Below are 6,454 nucleotides of genomic sequence, written 5' to 3'. Positions count from 1 at the left end.
CCCCGCGGCAGGAGCGCCGCCGCGCTCCCAAGCAGCGCACTCTCCAGTGCGCCACCGGGCTGGCCCCAGCTCACACAATTCTGATGGAAAAATAACAGTTGAGCAAACTTTCTACTTGATAGGTGCTAAAACTGTTGTGGCCAGATCAGCTGCACACAAGAACAGAGCTTTCCATGGAAATTTTAAACATGTGGGATCAAGATCCTGAAGTATTTCTTCAAAGAATTGTGACAGGAGATGACACATGGCTTTACTGGTACAATCCCAAAGACAAAACAGAATCAAAGCCGTGGCTACCAAGAGGTGGAAGTAGCCCAACCAAAGCGAAAGTGGACCAGTCAAGAATAAAGATCACGGCAACAGTTTTTTGGGATGCTCACGGCATTTTGTTTGTTGACTTTCTGGAGCGCTGAAAAACGATAACACCAGCTTATCGTGAGAGTGTTTTGAGAAAGTTAGCCAAAGTTTTAGCAGAAAAATGACCCAGAAAGCTTCCCCAGAGAGTCCATGTCCACAATGTCCCTCTTCATTCCTCTCATCAAACAAAGGCAATTTTGGGAGAATTTCAATGGGAAATCATTAGGCATCCACCTTACAGTCCTGATTTGGCTCCTTCTGACTTCTTTTTGTTTCTTAATCTTAAGAAATCTCCTTACAGTCCTGATTTGGCTCCTTCTGACTTCTTTTTGTTTCTTAATCTTAAGAAATCTTTAAAGGGCACCCATTTTTCTTTAGTGAATAATGTAAAAAAGACTCCATTAACCTGATTTGGTTCCCAGTACGCTCAGTTCTTTAGGGATGGACTAACTGGCTGGTATCATCACTTATAAAAGTGTTTTGAACTTGATGAAGATTATGCTGAAAAATAAAGTTTATACTTTTTATTTTTATCTTTTTTTATGGTTTTTATTTTATTTTTTTTATTTTTTACATTTCTTCAATGTAATTTTTATTTTTTATTTTTATCTTTTTTTATGGTTTTTATTTTTTTTTATTTTTTACATTTCTTCAATGTAATTTTTATTTTTTATTTTTATCTTTTAATTCTATTTTCCATGAACTTTTTGGAGTCTCCTCATATACATTTGTCAAAACTAACTGAACCATGCATTTAAAATGAGTGTGTTTTATTGTATAAAAATTAAGGAGTATTCTGTCATATGAAAATAAAGTTGATTTTAAAAGGAAAGAAAATAGGGGGCTGGCCTGTGGCTCACTCGGGAGAGTGTGGTGCTGATAACACCAAGGCCACGGGTTCGGAGCCCATATAGGGATGGCCGGTTTGCTCACTGGGTGAGCGTGGTGCTGACAACACCAAGTCAAGGGTTAAGATCCCCTTACTGGTCATCTTTAAAAAAATAAATAAAATAAAAGGAAAGAAAATAAAGTCACAACTAGAAAAATAATCCATTCAAAATAGTCACAAAACTATAATATACCTACATGGGGGGGGGGAGTAACTAATGGTATACAAGACCTTTACAGAGAAAATTATAAAATTATATTAAAAGACATAAAAGAAGGCCGGCCCGGTGGTGCACTGGATAGTGCGCCGCTTGGGAAGCGCGGCGGCGCTCCCGTCCGAGGGTTCGGATCCCATATACGGACCGGTTCCCGCTCACTGGTTGAGCGAGGTGCAGGAGCAACGCCGAGGGTTGCAATCCCGTTGCCAGTCCCTGGTCCGGTACGGTGGCAACACTGAGGGTTGCGATCCGTTGCCGGACACGGAAAAACATGGGGGGGGGGAGTAACTAATGGTATACAAGACCTTTACAGAGAAAATTATAAAATTATATTAAAAGACATAAAAGAAGACATACATATAGGAGGGATACTCCATGTTCATGGATGGAATTCTCAATATCCTTCCCAAATTAATCTATAAGTTTAGTGCAATTTTATTAAAAGATCTTAGAGATGTTTTAAAGTCCCTATATGTTAGAGGTAAATACTGAAATATTTAGGTTGAAATGCTATGCTGTCTGGGATTTGTTTTAATATTGTATTAGTTCATTTTGTATTGCTATAACAGAGCACCTGAGACTGGGTAATTTATAAAGAACAGAGGTTTATTTGGCTTACAATTCTGGGACAGCTGCATCTGGCACAGGCCTCAGGCTGCTTCTACTCATGGCAGGAAGTGGCAGGCAGCCAGCAGGTACAAGCAGATCACATGGTGAGAGGAAGCAAGAGAGAGAGAGAGAGAGGAGGTGCACGGGTCTTTTAAACAACCAACTCTTGCAGGAACTAATAGAGCAAAGACTAACTCACTACACCATCCCCCCAGTGAGAGCATTAATCTGCTCATGAGGGATCTGCCGCCTTGACTCAAACTGCCACATTGGGGATCAGATTTCCACATGAGTTCTGGGAGAACAATACATTCAAATTCCATCAAATATATTGGAAAATAATGTGGAAGAAGAAATGAATCGTATTTGCCATGTGTTGATAATTGTTGAGGCTGGATGACAGATATAAGAGAGCTTATTATGTAAGTCTCTCAATTTTATGTATTTGAAACTTTCTACAATAAAAATTTTAAAGTGTAAGTGACTGAAAAATTTAAAAATTGATAAAAGAAAATTTTTCTACCAAAAGTTAAAAAAAAAAGGAAAAAAACCTAATTTAAGCTTGGTAGAAAAAAAGAGAGCACGTGTTGCTTCACAAAACTGAAAAGGGCCAGCTTTAAGTATGGCTGGATCTAGAATCTTGGACAGTATCCTCAGGACTCTGTCTTGCTCCCTTCCTTTCTTGGCCATACTGTCCTCTAGATTGGTTCTGTTCTCAGGTGGTCTTGCTTCAGATGAAGGTGAGATGACTACAGTCATCCCTTGGTATCTGGTATCTGCGGGGGATTGGTTCCAGGACCCCCCATCCCCACTCACTGATACCAAAATCTGCAGATGCTCAAGTCTCCTATAAGATGGAACTCGATCATCTGCATTTATTTGCAGAGTATTTGCTTATAACCTACACACATCCTTCCACATAAATTAATAATTGCTCATAATACCTAATACAATGTAAATGCTATGTAAGTAGTTGTTTATACAGTACTGTTTTTTATTTGTATTATTTTTTATCGTTGTTTTTGATTTTTTCCCCCAAATATTTTTGATCTATGGTTGGTGGAATCCACAGATGTGGAACCCGTGGATATGGAGGGCCATGCTATGTAAGTAGTTGTTTATACAGTACTGTTTTTTATTTGTATTATTTTTTATCGTTGTTTTTGATTTTTTTCCCCAAAATATTTTTGATCTATGGTTGGTGGAATCCACAGATGTGGAACCCGTGGATATGGAGGGCCTGAGAGAAGTCTAAGCATCTCTTAGACTTCTATCCTATAATGAATCACCCAGCAGTAAGCTCCAGTTGAAGGCCTGGAATTAAGTCTCAGGGCACTGCTGGCCTGGCATGGGTCACCAGCACTTATCTCTTAACCAGGTGCTGTCTAGTGGGAAGGGTATGTCTAATTAGCCTCTGGATCTCCTGCACCCAGCAAACTGCCTGGGATAAAACCAGGTGGGTGGTGGATGGATGGATGAAGAAGTAGATGGAAGAAGTGGATGGATGAAGAAGGGGATGGGTAGTGATATGCATATTGAGCACTCTGCCATTTGAAGGGCAGAAAACTCCAAGTTGAAGTGACTTCCCAAGGACAACATGTCACTTGTGTGGTTTTAGGGTCTCCATTAGGAAGGCCAGGGAGAGGAGAAGTGTGTCAACACATGTAGTGGTGGCTGGCACTGTGCCCAGCATGTGCTATGCACTGTCTCAACTGATCTTCACACTCTTTAGAGCCAGCACCACTGTGCGCCATTCCTAGATGGGGAATGTCACTCAGCCGGGGCAGCAAGGAGATGGTGGAGCTGGGCTTCTCCAGGTCTGTCTGACCCCCTCATGCTCTGCAACCTCTGTAGGGTGGGACATACCAGAGAAGGCTTCTTGCACTTTGCTAAAGAGTTTGGACTTTATCCCAACACTTCAGTCCATCTGTCCTGTATGTATCTGCCTCCTTGGAAGGGCCTCTGGTCCTGCCCCCTCCAGGGCGGGTGTACCAGCCAAAACTCTTTCAGTTGCAAGTGCCAGAAATCCAACTCAAACTTACTGGATGACGTGAAAAAGGAACTTGTTGCCTTATGCAATTGAAAGGTTCGGGCACGGCTTGATCCAGACACTCAAATGATGTCAAGAATACGAGGGTACTTCAAAAAGTTTGTGGAGAAATAGAATTGAAAGGTAATACAAATCTTTCCATTAACTTTTTGAAATACACTCATATGTCTGTTTTCATATCTTGCCTCTGCAGTCCTCTGTGTGGGTGCATTCTGGCCAGCTTTTCCTACATGGTGACAAGACGGTAACCACTAGTGCTGTGCTTACGTCCTATCAGCTTATTAACCCCCTGTGGAAAGAGGGCTTCTTATTGCCAGCAGCTCCAAGATGAATCTGCTTCTGACTGCGTGGACTTGAATCACGTGCCCATCTCTGAGCCAGTGAAACTGGTGACATTGGCTGGGGCAGCATGGGCCATGAACCTACCCTGGATTCCCTCCCAAACCTCATGGAAAATCCAGATGCTGCCACCAGCAAAGAGGCGGTGGGAAGACACTGGGCCAGCAGCAATGAGAGAGGTGAGCATTGTCCCAAAACCCCTCACGGGAGGCGTCAGCCACTTCTCAAATGCATGACAGCCATGTGGCAGGGCCTGCACCACCTGCCACTGAACTAACTCTCACTGTGTTCTGCAGACATCTGTTTCCCAGAACTTCCACCCACTGGCCTTGCATCCATCCTCCACTGCAGCCCTGTGCCCGTCCACCCCTGCCCACGCTGCAGACTAGCTGGTATCTAAAAGCAGTGTTCGTCTGCCCCAGCCTTTCCCTCTCCAGGCTTGTCAGGCCCACTGCCTTTAGGGGCATGGTTTTCAGGACCTTCATGAATGGGCATGTCCCCTGTGTGGAAACGAGGCCCTCCAGAGCTGAAGGCAGTGTGTGCCTCAGTTTCCTCATCTGTAAAATGGACATATTATTTGCCACCCAGGGGTGTTATGAGGGTTGAATGAGAGCATATTTATAGTGTTTAAAACAATGTCCAGCACATAGTAGGCGCTCAATAAACACCAGCTATTATTCTTAACACTTCAGGTGGAGACTGTATACATCACAGTCTGCCCATCCCAATCCAGTAGCAGGTCCTCAGGTATAGGGCAGCCGCCGATTTTTATAAGTGGGTGGTCTGTATAACACTTCCACATGCATTGTTTTGTGTGAGCCCCATAACTTTGTGAGGTGGGCAGGACGAATCTCATTTACAGATGAGGAGACAGGTTCAAAGAGGTTAGGCCTCTCGCCCAAGGTCACACAGCCGATCAGTGGTGGAGGTGGAATTTGAACCAGTCCCTTGCTGTTCCTTGAATTTCTTCACATTACTGGGCTTTTGCTCTGCTGTCCCTCAGCCAGCCTCTTCTAGCCATGCCTGTAGGCTCTTTCTCATCCTTTCAGGTCCAGCCTAAATAGTCTATAAACATTAACTATGATAAGAGCCAGCATTTATTTATTAAGCACTTGCTACTCTCCAGGTAAGGAGCTTAAGGCTTTCATTGAGTTATTTTAGGTAATCATCCCCCTAATGAGGTAGGTATGACACTATTACAGAGGGAGAAACTGAGGCTGAGAAGGTTAAGTACGCTACCCAAGTCCTTTCAGTGGATGGGAAAGCCAGCGGTCATGCTCATAAACAATCTGATTCTGGAGTAGGCCTTGCTTGCTCTCTGTGCTGCGCCTCCACATCCAAGGATGGGAATGAGCGGTCCCTTCCTCCAGTCCTGACTGAGGGCGGGCTCCTGCCTCTGCTTAGTCCCCTCGCAGCCGTCCTGGTCTCCTGTCCTACGGCCAGGCTGAGAGCTCTTCAGCGGCGGGGACTGACTCAGCTCTGAGCCCCTTGCAGAAAGTAGGTGCCCCGTGACGCTCCGGATGAAGACAGGAGACCCAGAGAGGCCAGGGGACTCCCAGGGCCACCCACTGGTACATCCAGGAGCCGGGACGAGAACCCAGGTGCCCCGGGTCGGCTGGGCGCGTGTCTGTCCCCCATCCCGCCGGGGTGGGCGGGCCTTCGGGAGCTTCCTTGAACGCCGGGGAAGGATGGTGAGGAGGCTGAGGGCGGACTGGAGGAGGACCGGGGTATTTTTGCATTTTGACATTTAACAAAAGCGCCGATGCGATCCCCCCCGGCCGGCGGCATCTGCCTGGGTCTGGAGCGGCACGTGGGCGCCCGGCCGCGGCGCAGGAGGCAGCGGGCTGCGGGCCGGGCCTGGGAGAGCCCCGCCCAGAAGGGGCGCCGCCACCCGGGAGGCGGGCGCACGGCGCCGCTCATTCATTGTCTTGACAAGAGCATCCTCAGCGGGCCGGTCCGCGGTGCCTCCAGCTCCTTCCTCCTCTCCGCCGCC

The sequence above is a fragment of the Galeopterus variegatus genome, unplaced genomic scaffold (genome assembly GCF_000696425.1).
Source record: "Galeopterus variegatus unplaced genomic scaffold, G_variegatus-3.0.2 Scaffold1799, whole genome shotgun sequence".
Classification (NCBI taxonomy): Eukaryota; Metazoa; Chordata; class Mammalia; order Dermoptera; family Cynocephalidae; genus Galeopterus; species Galeopterus variegatus.
Note: the sequence above shows the minus strand (reverse complement) of the source record.